The sequence below is a fragment of the Vipera berus genome (genome assembly GCF_964194415.1).
Source record: "Vipera berus genome assembly, chromosome: Z".
Taxonomy (NCBI): domain Eukaryota; kingdom Metazoa; phylum Chordata; class Lepidosauria; order Squamata; family Viperidae; genus Vipera; species Vipera berus.
Genome location: NC_138205.1, coordinates 133,176,563 through 133,191,794, shown reverse-complemented (window position 1 = coordinate 133,191,794; position 15,232 = coordinate 133,176,563). Strand labels below are relative to the sequence as shown.

General features: G+C 46.3%; 1 protein-coding gene and 1 long non-coding RNA gene across 2 annotated transcripts in view; one reads left to right on the top strand and one right to left on the bottom strand.

Annotated features, from left to right (window-relative positions):
• Positions 1-7,227, bottom strand: part of LOC308677831 (stonustoxin subunit alpha-like) — a 34,325-nt gene extending 27,098 nt beyond the window's left edge. Inside the window, exons 1-2 of the mRNA XM_081344528.1 lie at positions 6,383-7,227; positions 3,609-4,823 (exon numbers count right to left, since the gene is read on the bottom strand). The gene's annotated coding sequence lies outside the window, so the exon portion shown is untranslated. The remainder of the gene's footprint in view (positions 1-3,608; positions 4,824-6,382) is intronic.
• Positions 1-15,232, top strand: part of LOC308678092 — a 400,336-nt gene that overhangs the window by 170,881 nt on the left and 214,223 nt on the right. The window lies entirely within an intron of this gene.

Genomic DNA, 15,232 nt, shown 5'->3' with positions numbered 1-15,232 from the left:
GACATGATAGCAGTGTTCCAATCTCTCAGGGGCTACCACAAAGAAGAGGGGGTCAAGCTATTCTCCAAAGCACCTGAAAGCAGGACAAGAAGCAACGGATGGAAACTAGTCAAGGAGAGAAGCAACCTAGAACTAAGGAGAAATTTCCTGACAGTTAGAACAACTAACCAGTGGAACAACCTGCCTCCAGAAGCGGTGAATGCTCCAACACTGGAAGTTTTTAAGAAGAGACTGGACAGCCATTTGCCTGAAATGGTATAAGGTTTCCTGCCTGAGCAGGGGGTTGGACTAGATGACCTCCAAGGTCCCTTCCAACTTTATTATTATTATTATTATTATTATTATTATTATTATTATTATTATTATTATTATTATTATTATTATTATTATTATTATTATTATTATTATATGAAAGGGTCATTGGGTACACTGGCAAAAGACCACCCGTGTAAAGGCTTTGGGGAAGGGGATTCCCATCAGGGAATTGCACCGCCAGTGTCCAAATGTGTTGGAATTCATTGTCGGGATGCACTTTTGTGCAACAACTGCAGTAGTATTCAACCAGTACGTGGCGGGATTTACAAGTTTGGATCGATGGTATGGGAAAAGGCTGCCTTTGGCTTTTGGTATTGGGGATTCTTTGCGCGGCGGGGGGGGGGCTGGAGAGCGTGATCCATATAACTTATTTCCTTCCCTTAAAATTATCTCCAAGTTCTCTTATGGGGGAGGGGCATAAAAACCAGTTGAGAATTGCCCCAGCCCATCCAAGAATGCACACACACACACAGACACGCAAACACGCATGCACATGCCTGCAAACTTCCTCCTTTTTCCCCTTCCGGGGAATACTGGAGCTTCAGCCAAGCCCACCCACCCCTCCCCCCCCAATTTGGTCAAGAGAGGCTTTCAGGGAAGGAGGCAGGAGAGTGAAGCACCAACTCCCTACCATTCTTTCCCCCCTCCCCCAGATCCCTCCATGGGGGGAGGTGTCACTGGAAAAGTTCCTGCAGAAGGACGTGGGAGATGGGATTGAGAGTCGTAAGGGGGCGGGGGCTTTCGAGCAAGGTGTCCCTCCCCTGCTCCCTGATTCGAGCTCTCCCCTCCTCCGGCTGCCTGGACAGGACTCATCAGAAATGTCAGAAAAGCAGCAAGACCCCCCCCCAAATTACCTGGAATATCCCTCCCCCCCACAACACAGGTGCTTCTGTGTCACCCTTGTTGCCGAGTCCCCTGCTCTTCCCTCCCCCTCCCTCCTCCGCTTCCCACTGCCTCTGCAGCGGAGGTTATAACCAGGGCTTTTTTTCTCATAGAAAAAAAGATGCTCCAGCATCTTTTTTGGATGGAACCTTGTAGGATAAGCAAGGTGGGTTGTATGACATGTGTGAGTTGCGGCACCTTTTTCTTTCACAAAAAAAGCACTGGTTATAACAATGGATAGAGGGACGCGGTGGCTCAGTGGGTTAGGACACTGAGCTTGTCGATCAGAAGATTGGCAGCTTGGCGGGTCGAATCCCGAATGCCGCGTAACAGAGTGAGCGCCTGTTACTCGTCCCAGCTTCTGCCAACCTAGCAGTTTGAAAGCATGTAAAAATGCAAGTAGAAAAATAGGGACCACTGCGGTGGGAAGGTAACAGCGTTCCGTGCGCCTTTGGCGTCTAGTCATACCGGCCACATGACCACGGAGACGTCCTCGGACAAGCGCTGGCTCCTCGGCTTTGTAACGGAGATGAGCACCGGCCCCTAGAGTCGGAAACGACTAGCACGCATGTGCGGGGGAACCTTTACCTTATAACGATGGATACTTGGGAAAAGATTTGGGTTAGAAACGTAAAATTTACACAGGCCCAAAATTTAAGAGAGAATTTTTATAAAATGTTTTATAGGTGGCATTTAGACCCTAATGGGTAGGTAATGACCTATAAAGCTCTAAATGGCTTGGGTCCGGATTATCTAAGGGAACACCTGCTGCTGGCATCAACTTCCCATCGTCCTGTGCGCTCCCACAGGGAGGGCCTTCTCAGGGTGCCGGCGGTTAAGGAGTGCCGGCGGGTGATCCCCAGGGGGAGGGCATTCTCTGTGGGCGCGCCTGCCCTTTGGAATGATTTACCGGTGGAACTTCGGACTGCCCCCGATCTGCGTTCATTTTGCCGGGATCTGAAAACCTGGTTCTTTGATCTATCAGGCCTGGACTGAAGGGGTTTTAGCTTTTAATATTGTTTTAATTGTTGGGCTTATGTAATTTAATCTATTTTAATTTATACTATTTTTATATTGTATTTTATGCTGCCCTGTAAACCGCCCTGAGTCCTTCGGGAATAGGGCGGTATAAAAATTTAATTAAATAAATAAATAAGTTTTACAGTACATTTTTAAATACAAAACCCCTCCCCTCCCCCTCCCCCCAACTCTCCCCTCCCCTCCCCCCCCTCCCCGACTTCCCAGAGCTAAATGCAGGGTATAAAAATACAAACAAGCATAATCTAAAATATGCAAACAACAATAAAATATTAAATTCTATCGCACTTTAACTCTTAATAATAATAATAATAATAATAATAATAATAATAATAATTTTATTTATATACCGCCCTTCTCCCGAAGGACTCAGGGCGGTGAACAGGGCAAATATATAAAAAATACAAAAATACAAAAGTTAAAAAAAAAATTAAACATATGCCCGACTAAAAACAGTAAATACAAATATTTAAATGACCATAAAATAAATAAATAAAATAACTACAAGCTAGTTATACATCATATAAAACCACTACTTATTCAAATGCTAAATGAAACTTTTTGGTCCCGTATTTATTCTGAATATATTCGATCCATCTTCTCCACTCCACAGTATATCTCTGTTGCGATTGTTCTTTCAAATACGCTGAAATCTTTGTCATCTCCGCCAAGTTAGAAACTTTCAAAGTCCACTCTTCTAATAGTCGGCAGCTCCTCCTTCTTCCAATATTGCGCTACTAAAAGTCTCGCTGCCGTAATTAAGTTCAACATCAATTTTGTATCTAGAACAGTAAAATCTGTAACAATACCCAACAAAAAAAGAACTGCGGAGAAAACCTTATCTATTTCTTGAATATCCCGGGCCTTGTGTTTGACATGTCTGCCCGACACCATTTCAGACAGGTGGTTTGCCCGGTCTCTTCTTAAAAGCCTCCAGTGACGGAGCACCCACAACGTCTGGTGGCAAGCAGTTCCACTGGTTAATTGTCCTCACTGCTAGGAAGTTTCTCCTTAGTTCTAGGTTGCTTCTCTCCTGGACTAGATTCCATCCATTGTTTTTTGTTCTTGTTCGGAGAATAGGTTGACCCCCCCTCTCCTTTGGGGCAACCCCCCAAATACTGGAATGTTGCTATCATTCCCACCCCCCCACCCCCGAGTCCTCCTTTTTCTCTAGACTGACCAAACCCAATGCCTTCATCTGCTCCCTCGCCCCTCCAGACGGGGGACTCTTATCAAAGGATAAGGGACCTTGACTCGCTTTCCACCAGATGCCCAGAAAGAGCCCTGCCCTCACCCGGTCCCAGTTAAGCCATGCTAACATGGGAGTCTTGGCACTTTGGGGGCCGGGGAGAGGGGGGCGGGAAGAGTCTCACCTGGTTGGAGGGATCGGGAATCCCCTCTGATGGCCGGTGGATCTGCTGCTCTCCTTGGCTGCTGCTTCTCTGCCGGAACTTCCCGTCCTTCTAACTGCCGTGTGGAGCTTTCGGTGGGAGCAGAGTCCAGAGATTGCACAACCGCCAGCGTTTCTGGGCTGCCAGATGGCCTCTGGGTTTCCCTTCCTTAAAAAGGCTTCCTGCAAGGAAAAAAAGAGGGGGGCAACCCTGACTCCCTACCCTTTTAAGGTCTGCTTCTCCTTCCTTCAATTGTGCTCCAACCTGGGGTCCTGGAAGAGGAGGGGGCTTCCCTTGGATGATTTCAGATTGGGAGACACCTACCCACCTACCTTCCTTCCTTCCTTCCTTCCTTCCTTCCTTCCTTCCTTCCTTCCACCCACCATCCCTTGTAGAACGGCTAGTTGCAGAACATTGAAATCAAATGGTCCACAAGGGGGTGTGGGGTGGGAAGCGAAGGATTCTTAGAAACTGCTCAAGCTCTGAATGACAATGGAGCGTCAAAGCTCTCAGAGATTTATTTATTTAGCGTATGGCTGGTCACACAAAGAATTAAAAGCACTTCAGATGTACAAGTTAGAAGAGTTAAAACAATTTTTTTTAAAAAAGAAGCAATTATAAAAACCTAAGAGGAAAACAGAAATAACATTTCAGAGCTTAATGTCCAGTTTGGAGATCCAGTCGGTAGCTGCCGTTGTTACGCAGAGGAAGTCCTTAAAATCTCCTGGGTATCTTCTATTAGTGCATTCCCTCGCTATATGTTGGATAGTCTGTCGGGGAGCCCCGCAATCACATTGTGCCGAAGGTGTCTTTCCCCGTTTACACAGAGAATCGGCACACACCCCATGAGCCGTTCTAATTCTATTGTATGTCACCCATATGCAGTGCTTTTTTTGTAAAAGAAAAAGGTGCCGGAACTCATACATGTCATACAACCCGCCTTGCCTACCCTACAAGGTTCCATCCAAAAAAGGTGCCGGAACTCCGTTCTGAGCGTTCTATGAGAAAAAAAGCCCTGCCCATATGTGTCGGGGTAGATTAAATCCTGGAGGTATACTATTAGGATTAATATGCTCAGAAATACCTTGGGAGGTATCGCTACTCCACGCTTCCGTCCACTTTTGTGTGGTGCTCTGATGTTCGGCCAGCAGCTTAAGCGCTGTGAGGAGTGGTGGATTTATTGACTTGAATCGACATCTTAAAAGAGATCAGAGGTATAGGCATGAATGGGTAGAGAGGAGTTTAGCAGGATCTTACTATACTCCCGGATGAGAGCTTCTTGTCGTGGTAAGTGTGGAGAAGCTCAGGAGATCAAACAAAGGAGCAAATACCTTATGTTACAATTTATTTATTTATTATTTAAATTTATATACCGCCCTATTCCCGTAGGACTCAGGGCGGTTTACCGGGAAAATTAAAATACATAGTATACAGAATTAAAATCAATTAAAACTATTGATTAAATTACAGTCCCTGAAGTTAAACAAAAACCCAATTAAATTAAATTAAATTAAAACCCCTCAGTCTGGGCCAAACAGCTCGAAGAACCAGGTTTTCAAGTCCCGGCGAAATGAGCGGTATCTGTAAAAGACTGACCCCTTTCTCGGCTGCCCCACTGCAACACACGTTTGTCCTCCACAGGCAGGATCTCTTGGCTGACCCCTTGGTCAAGCCAGCTTCCTTGCATAACATCCAACTCTGCTTTCCGTTTCTCGTATCCGCAGAGATTTCTCGGAAAATGCTTCAAAGCTGAACTGGCAGCCTTCACTTTCCCTTTCAACTTCCCTTTTCAAGAGTTGGGGGTGGGGAGGAAGGCCGGGCGCTCCAGCTGACCTTGGAGGAAGCCAAGGGAGGAGAAACATCAGGGCCAGATGCCGGGTCTCTCGGGAAGCTTGAGAAGATGCAAGCCGATCTCTAGGAAGACCTCAATCGATCGGAATAGAGCTGGAAGGGATCTCGGAGGTCATCTAGTCCGGCCCCCTGCTCCAGCAGGAGACCCTTGCAGAATCACAGAATGACAAGAGTTGGAAGGGACCTTGGAGGTCCTCTAGTCCAACGCTGCTATCATGTCCCCCCTCGTCCTTCTCTTCATGCGCTCGTGACCTCCTGTTTAGACTACTGCAACGCTCTCTACATGGGGCTGCCCTTGAGGACCACTCGGAGGCTTCAACTGGCGCACAATGCGGCCGCGCCTGTTGTGATGGGGGATTCCCGATACTCCCATGTAACACCTCTTCTCCGCGAGCTGCATTGGCTTCTGGTTGCCCTTTGGGTGAGATTCAAGGTGCTGGTGATGACCTATAAAGCCCTAAATGGCGAGGGTCCAGGATATCTGAGGGAACACCTGCTGCCGGCATCAAGCTCCCTTCGTCCTGTGTGCTCCCACAGGGAGGGCCTTCTCAGGATACCACCGGTTAAGGAATGCCGGCGGGTTATTCCCAGGGGAAGAGCGTTCTCTGTGGGCGCGCCGGCCCTATGGAACCAACTCCCAATGGAACTTAGGACTGCCCCCGACCTTCGCTCATTTCGCCGGGACCTGAAAACTTGGCTCTTCGAGCTGTCTGGCCCAGGCTGAGGGGTTTTAATTTTCTTGGGTTTTAGTTTAAATTGGGGACTTGATTTAATTAATTTTAATAATAATAATAATCTGATTTTAACTTTTGTATGTTTGTTTTTAACTCTCCCTGTAAACCGCCCTGAGTCCTACGGGAATAGGGCGGTATATAAATTTAATAAATAAATTAAACTAGACATACCCAATTCCAGCAGCCGTTCCTTATGTTTTAGCCTTCAGTCCCCCGATCATCTTTGTTGCTCTTCTCTGCACTCTTTCCAGAGTCTCAACGTCCTTTTTACATCATGGTGATCAAAACTGGATGCAGTATTCCAGGTGTGGCCTTACCAAGGCTTTGTAAAGTGGTATTAGTACTTCACGTGATCTTGATTCTGTCCCTCTGTTAATGCAGCCTAGCACTGTGTTGGCTTTTTTGGCACCTGCAGCACACTGCTGGCTCATATTGAAGTGATTGTCTACTAGGACTCTGAGATCCCTCTCACACTTACTACTATCGAGCAAGGTACCACCTATACTATACCTGTGCATTTGATTTTTCCTGCCTAAATGTAGAACCTTACTTTTTTCACCATTGAATTTCATTTTGTTAGATAGCGCCCAGTGTTCGAGTCTGTCCAGATCCTCCTGTATCTTAAGCCTATCTTCTGGAGTATTGGCTATTCCTGCCAGCTTGGTGTCATCTGCAAATTTGATGAGTTCCCCATCTATCCCCTCGTCCAAATCGTTGATGAAGATGTTGAAGAGCACAGGGCCCAGAACAGAGCCCTGGGGCACCCCACTACACACTTCCTTCCATGTAGATGCGGTTCCATTGAGGACCACATGCTGAGTACGGCCTGTCAGCCAGTTATGAATCCATCTGGTGGTGATGCTATCTGTTATGTATTGAGCTTTGGAAAGACCTTGTCATGTGTATGATGAGATGCTAACGGTTCTACAGCAACACGGATTGGACTTCTCCAGTCCAGGCTGCAGTCAACTTGGCGGGAATAATGATAATGATAATGATAATAAGTTGGAAGGGACCTTGGAAGTCATCTAGTCCAGCCCCCTGCTCAAGCAGGAGACCCTTACCGAACGACAGAGCTGAAAGGGACCTCGGAGGTCTTCTAGTCCAGCCCCTGCTCAAGCCAGAGACCCTTGACCATTTCAGACAAGTGACTGTCCAGTCGCTTCTTAAAAGCCTCCAGTAATGAAGCACCCACAACCTCTGGTGGCAAGCAGTTCCACTGGCTAATTGTCCCCACCGTTAGGACCTTCCCCTGAATTCCACATTGCTTCTCTCCTTGATCTGATTCCATCCGTTGCTTCTTCTCCTGCCTTCTGGGGCTTTGGAGAATAGGTGAACCCCTTCCTTTCCTTTGGGGAAGCCCCCCCCAAATACTGGAATGCTATCATATCCCCCCCTTCTCCTTTTCTCTCGACTAACCAAACCCAATCCCTGCAAGAGCTTTGGTCTGCTCCCCCGCCCTTCCAGACGAGGGACCCCTTGTAGTCAAAGGAGTCGGCCCTTGACCCCCCCTTCCCACCAGATGCCCAGGAAGACCCCCACCCCCCCTCACCCAGTTCCTCTCTGTCGCCACAGCAATGCCAACTTGAGGGGTCTTGGTGCTTTGGAGCAAGGGGGGGAGGTGTCTCTCACCTAGTTGAAGGGATCCGGTGGATCCACTGCTCTCCGTGGCTGCTGCTCTGCCGGATCTCCCCGTCCTTCTGATTGCAGGCGGAGATTTCGATGGGGGGGGGAGAGTCCGGAGATTGCGCAACCCTTGAAAGCGGCCAACAACTCTTGGCTGCAAAAGGGACTTTCGCTTTCCTTGCTTTGAAAAGGCTTGGGGGGGGAGGGGAGGGCAACGCTGACTCTCCACCCTTTGAGGCCTGCTTGCTTCAATGGTGCTCCAAGTTGGGGTCCTGGGGGAGAACAGGACAGGATAGGATAAGATAGGATAGGATAGGAGATAGAATAGGAGATAGGATAGGGTGTAGGATAGGACACAGGACAGGATAGGATAGGAAAGATAGGATATAGAATAGGATAGGCTATAGGATAGGATAGGAGATTAGAATAGAATAGAATAGAATAGAATAGAATAGAATAGAATAGAATAGAATAGAATAGAATAGAATAGAATAGAATAGAATAGAATAGAATAGAATAGAATGCAATGCTATATAGCAGACGTGTCAAACACAAGGCCCGGGGGCCGGATCCGGCCCGCGAAGTGGTTTCATGTGGCCCGCGAAGCCATCCTGGAAACAGTGAGGGAACGGCCCCCACTGCCTTGGCCCTGGCCCAGAGACCCTCCTCCTGCCAGAGACCCTCAGATCTGTCCCACTCCTGCCCAGGCCCCCCATAGGCACCCTTGATGCGAACGATGTAGAGCTGGCCACGCCCACCCAGTAGGCCATACGCACTCTAGCCACGCCCACCCAGTAGGCCACGCCCACCCTGGCCATACTCACCCGGCCCCCTGACGGCAACCGCAATGCTGATGCGGCCCTCAATGAAATTGAGTTTGACACCCCTGCTATATAGGATAGGATAGGATAGGATAGGAAAAATAGGATAGAGGATAGGATAGAGGACAGGAAAGATAGGATAGGATAGGAAAGATAGGATATAGAATAGGATAGGATATAGGATAGGATAGGAGATATATAGGATATGAGATAGGATAGGGTATAGGATAGGACACAGGACAGGATAGGATAGCAAAGATAGGATATAGAATAGGATAGGCTATAGGCTATGAGATATAGGATATGATATAGGATAGGAGATATATAGGATAGGAGATAGGATAGGATAGGAGATAGGATAGGATATAGGATAGGATAGAAAATACAGAATAGAATAGAATAGAATAGAATAGAATAGAATAGAATAGAATAGAATAGAATAGAATAGAATAGAATAGAATAGAATAGAATAGAATAGAATAGAATAGAATAGAATAGAATAGAATAGAATGCAATGCTATATAGGATAGGATAGGATAGGATAGGATAGGATAGGAAAAATAGGATAGAGGATAGGATAGAGGACAGGAAAGATAGGATAGGATAGGAAAGATAGGATATAGAATAGGATAGGATATAGGATAGGATAGGAGATATATAGGATATGAGATAGGATAGGGTATAGGATAGGACACAGGACAGGATAGGATAGCAAAGATAGGATATAGAATAGGATAGGCTATAGGCTATGAGATATAGGATATGATATAGGATATGAGATATATAGGATAGGAGATAGGATAGGATAGGAGATAGGATAGGATATAGGATAGGATAGAAAATACGGAATAGAATAGAATAGAATAGAATAGAATAGAATAGAATAGAATAGAATAGAATAGAATAGAATAGAATAGAAAATATGGAATGGAATTAATAGAATAGAATAAAATTAGAATAGAATAGAATATGGAAAGAGTAGAATAGAATAGAATAGAAAATATGGAATGGAATAGAATGGAATGGAATAGAATAGAATAGAATAGAATAGAATAGAATAGAATAGAATAGAATAGAATAGAATAGAATAGAATAGAATAGAATAGAATAGAATAGAATAGAATAGAATAGAATAGGAATAGAATGCTAGATAGGATAGGATAGGATAGGATAGGATAGGATAGGATAGGAGATAGGATAGGAGATATGAGATAGGATAGGAGACAGGATAGGATAGGAAAGATAGGATATAGAATAGGATAGGCTACAGGCTATGAGATATGATATAGGATATGATATAGGATAGGGTATAGGATAGGACACAGGACAGGATAGGATAGGAAAGATAGGATAGGTCTAGGATAGGATAGGTTAGGATAGCATAGGATAGAGCTGGAACAGACCAGGGAACAGGCTATTTCTCTGAAAGGCTCCGGCTGAACTGGCAGCTTTCCCTTTCCCTTCCAACTTTCCCTTTCGGAGCTCCCCGCTCAGGAGAGGGAAGGGCAGGTGCTCCAGCCCACCTGGGAGGAAGCTGATTGGGGAGAAACCTCAGGGTCTCTCAGGAAGCGGAGAGGATGCGAGAGGAAAGACCTCGCTCGATCACAATGGAGCTGGAAGGGCCCTCGGAGGTCCTCTAGTCCAGCCCCCTGCTCGAGCAGGAGACCCTTAGAGAACAAGAGTTGGAAGGGGCCTCTGAGGTCATCTAGTCCAGCCCCCTGCTCAAGTGGGAGACCCTTACAGGATAACAGAGTTGGAAGGGTCCTCGGAGGTCCTCTAGTCCAATCCCCTGCTCAGGGAGGAGACCCTTGACCATTTCAGGCAAATGGCTGTCCCGTCTCTTCTTTAAAAACCTCCAGGGTTGGAGCATCCGCAACTTCTGGTGGCAAGCTGTTCCGTTGGTCGTTCTCACTGCTTAGGAAGCGTGAAAGACCCCTGCCCTTTTAGAGGTGCTTCTCCTCCAGGGCTGGCTGGGGCATGCTGGGAGTTGAAGTCCACAAGTCCCACAGTTGCCGGGTTTGGACACCCCCGATATAGAACAACGAGGAACCGAGAGAGGCATTTGCTCCCCTCTGGTTGGGAAGTCGTTTATGGAAAACATTTTCTGCTTCTCTTATTGCAAAGGGCTTAAATGGTTTCTCTGGATCTTTCTTAGATTTCAGAAAGAAGCATTAAAATATGATCATAAATCTCTTTTCTCCTTCTCTTTCTTCCCCTTATTCTCTCATTCACATCTTCTCTCATTCTTTCTCTCATTCTTTCTTTCTCGTTTCTCTCTCTTCTCATTCTCTGCCTTTTTCCTCATTCTCTCCTAATTCCGTCATTCTTCCTCTCTTTCGTCTCACTTTCTTTCCCGTATTTATTCTATTTTTCTTCTCATTTTCTCTCGTTCTTTCACCCTCATTCTTTCTCATTCTTTCCCTTTCTCTCTTCTCATTCTCACTCTTTCTCCTTCTCTTTCCCTTATTCTCTTTTCTTTCATTCTTTCTCTCACCCTCATTCTTTTTCTTTCCCTCATCATTCTTTCTCTTTCTCATTCCCTCATTCTGTCTCATTTCATTCTCTTTCCTTTTCTCTTCTAATTCTACCATTCTTTCTCATTCTCTCTATTCTAATTCTTTCTCCTTCTTTTTCTCTCCTCATTCTCTTTCTCCTTCCGTCCCTTTCTCTTTCCCTGTCATTCTTCCATTCTCTTTTAATACCCGCTTGTTTCCCTTTCTTCTAGGAAATTGTCTCTCTCTGTCGTTCTCTCAATCTATTTCTCCTCCTCTCCCTCTCTCCTCCTTCTCTCCCCCTGAGACTGTGTCCTTCTTTCTCTTTCTTCTAATTCTTTCTTTCCCTTCTTCTTTTTCTTCTCAATTCTCTCATTCTTCCTCTGACCCTCATTCTTTCCCTTTCTCCCTTTTCATTCTGTTTGGAAAGTGGCTCAAGATCCACAAACAAACGAACAAACTCACTTGGAATTCCAGCAACAAAGTTTTGTTGAAAAAGAAGCACTTGCAAAGGCTTGGGGAGCTGAAACACACTGTAGGAGTCCGGCCACACCTTAAAGCCCTGTTTGACACATTTTTACATCGTACCCCCATGCAGATTCCCCTCTCCCCTTGCCCACTCAACGCCCCTTCCCCACTCCTCCAATAACTACTCCAGACCGCCTCAAACCACTATCCCTCCCATGTTCCAGGAAGCCCCTTTCTGCACATCCTATCTATTGCCATCTAATTTTCTATGAACAAAGCTCAATTCTTATAATCATACCCAGGGCTTTTTTTCTCATAGAAGGCTCAGAATGGCGTTCCGGCACCTTTTTTGGATGGAACCTTGTAGGGTAGGCAAGGCGGTTTGTATGACATGTGTGAGTTCCGGCACCTTTTTCTTTTACAAAAAAAGCACTGATCATACCTATATTTGTTTGCGGTTCTACCTTTGCTAGCTTAAGCTCTAAACCTTATCCTGTTTTTGTGTTTCCTCTGCTTGCGGTTTCAGTTAGCTAGCAAGTTCTACTTTTTCTTATTTGCATGTAATTAACTTGTCTGAATTTCTGACTTTCCGGTGGCTTCCTCTCTCTACCTCTGGACTCATTAGAAATTTCTGAATAATAATCTACACCTTTCCATTCTCTTCTCATTCTCTCCCTTTCTTTCTTTATCCTCATTCTCTCTTCTAATTCTGTGTCCTTCTCTTTCTATTCTAATTCTTTCTCTCATTTTCTTTCTCCTTCTGTCACTTTCATACGTTCTCCTTTCCCTCTTCTAGAAAATTGTCATTCTTTCTCTCTCCATTTCTCATCCTCTCCCTCTTTTCATTCTCTCCCCTTAGTTGTTACTTTCGTCTCATTCTTTCCCTTATTCTCATTCTTCCTTTTCATTCTCTTCTCATTCTCCCTCTCTTCTAATTCTGTCACTCTCTCTTCTAATTCTCTTTCTCATTCTTTCTCCTTCTGTCATTCTTTCATCCTCATACGCTCCTTTCCCTCTTCTAGAAAATTGTCTGTCATTCTTTCTTTCAATCTATTCTCATCCTCTCCCAATTCTGTCATCCTTTCTCTATTTCTGTCACTTTGTCATTTTTTCCGCTGTCTTCTCTCCACACACACAAACACACAAAGAGCGAGAGAGCGAGAGACCGAGCGAGCTCTATTTCTCCTCAAAAAGATTATCTTAGTTAAGAACTGCTTCAGTTCATCGTTTACGCTGGAATTTTTTTCTCCCCGTGGAACGTAAGCAAAACCTCGTGTTTGTCCAATACATGGTAAATACCCAAAAGATAAAAAAAGACACGATTGTTTTAGGGACGAAATCATGAGGAGAAATCCTGAGGTAAACGAACTGAACGCCAAAGGGCGGCCAGGGGAAAAAAAAAGGCGGGAAAACTCCCCCTCCCCCCTCCACACCCAGAACGACCAATCGCAGCGCAGAGTGCCTCAGGCAGAAGCGCCGGTCCTCTCCAGCCATTCAGCTGTAGGTGGGCGTGGCCTGGCTCCCCCTGACGACCTTTCCCTGAAGCGGCTGCTGAACTGAAGGAGCTTCACAGAGTTGGGGGGGAGGTTGGGGCGTCCCCTCCCCTCGTGGGTCGCAGCGCCCCCACCTCCCCAGTAGGTTCTCCCCCCTCCCTATTCTGAACCCTATTCTGCAACTGGGCCTTCTGCTGGGCAAGGCTGTGGGGCCTAGTGGTTGCCCATTGGGTGATTGTCTGGAGTCTGGAGCTTTTCATTCTTTTCTCTCTTTTTTTTTTAAAGCTGTATTCCTATTTTGAGGGTAAAGCCCCTCGGAGCCATTCTGGAGTCAGGGAGAGAAGGGAAACGAAGGAGAGAAGGAAAAGAGGGAGGGAAGGAGATGGAGGAAGGAAGGAAAGAAAGATGGACGGATGGGGGAAGGGAGGAAGACAAGGGAGAGAAGAAGGATGGGTGGATGGGAGGAAGCAATAAAAGAAAGTTGGATGGAGGAAGGAAGGAAGACAAGAACGGAAGTAGAAAGGAATCCGAGGGATGCAGGGAAGGAAAGAGATGGAGTCCTTCCTTCTCTGCCTCCCTCGTCTTCCTTCTTTGCCTCACGTTTTCCTTCCTTCTCTCCCTCTCGTCTTCCTTCCTTCCTTCTCTGCCTGTCTTCCTTCTTTGCCTCTCGTTTTCCTTCCTTCTCTCCCTCTTGTCTTCTTTCCTTCCTTCTCTGCCTCCGTCTTCCTTCTTTGCCTCCCCTTTCCTTCCTTCTCTCTCATCTGCCTTCCTTCCCCCATCCCTTTCCTTCCCTGCCTCTCTCTTCCTTCTCTCCTTCCATATATTAATAAATAGGGATAAATCCATCCTACATTTGTCAGTGGAAACGGAAAGCGATTCAGCAGAGGAAGCGCCGCCGAAGAAATCAAAACTGGTACATTTGCTCCTTTTTTCCGACAGTTTGGAACATTTTATTAGATTATAGAATAAAATGCAAAAATACAAAAGCAAACAGGAGAGGGGAAAGAGGAGGGGAAGAAGGGGAAAAGGAATAAAAAGGCCTCGACTTCCGAGTTCCACTGTTATAGTAGGAAGGAAGGATTAACGCTGAACCTCAACTTTTTTACTTTTCCATAATATTATAAACCGGCCATTTTTATAAAAATGAATGAATCTAACCGGGAAAGGCCAAACCTCCCCACCCTCACCCCCCCTTTTTTTTAAAGTCATCAAGTTTTCGACACCTTGCTAAGCACTGGTGTTACTCGAATACTGTCATGTCCTAAAAGTGGTACAATCTGTGAAAAGGTCGAAAAGCCCTGTTCTAGTCCAGCCCCCTGCTCAAGCCGGAGACCCTTAGAGAATCACGGAGCTGGAAGGGATCTTAGAGGTCATCTAGTCCAACCCCCGGCTCAAGCCGGAGACCCTTAGAGAATCACGGAGCTGGAAGGGACCTCAGAAGTCTTCTAGTCCAACCCCCTCCTCAAGCAGGAGACCCTTAAAGAATCACAGAGGGGAAGGGACCTCAGAGGTCTTCTAGTCCAACCCCCTCCTCAAGCAGGAGACCCTTAAAGAATCACAGAGGGGAAGGGACCTCAGAGGTCTTCTAGTCCAACCCCCTCCTCAAGCAGGAGACCCTTAAAGAATCACAGAGGGGAAGGGACCTCAGAGGTCATCTAGTCCAGCCCCCTGCTCAAGCCAGAGACCCTTAGAGAATCACGGAGCTGGAAGGGACCTCGGAGGTCTTCTAGTCCAACCCCCTGCTCTAGCAGGAGACCTTTAAAGAATCACAGAGGGGAAGGGACCTCAGAGGTCATCTAGTCCAGCCCCCTGCTCAAGCCAGAGACCCTTAGAGAATCACGGAGCTGGAAGGGACCTCGGAGGTCTTCTAGTCCAACCCCCTGCTCAAGCAGGAGACCCTTAAAGAATCAGAGGGGAAGGGACCTCAGAGGTCTTCTAGTTCAGCCCCCTGCTCAAGCAGGAGACCCTTAAAGAATCACAGAGGGGAAGGTACCTCAGAGGTCTTCTAGTCCAGCCCCGTGCTCAAGCCGGAGACCCGTAAAGAATCACAGAGCAGGAAGGGATCTTGGAGGTCATCTAATCCAACCCCCTCCTCAAGCAGGAGACCCTTAAAGAATCACA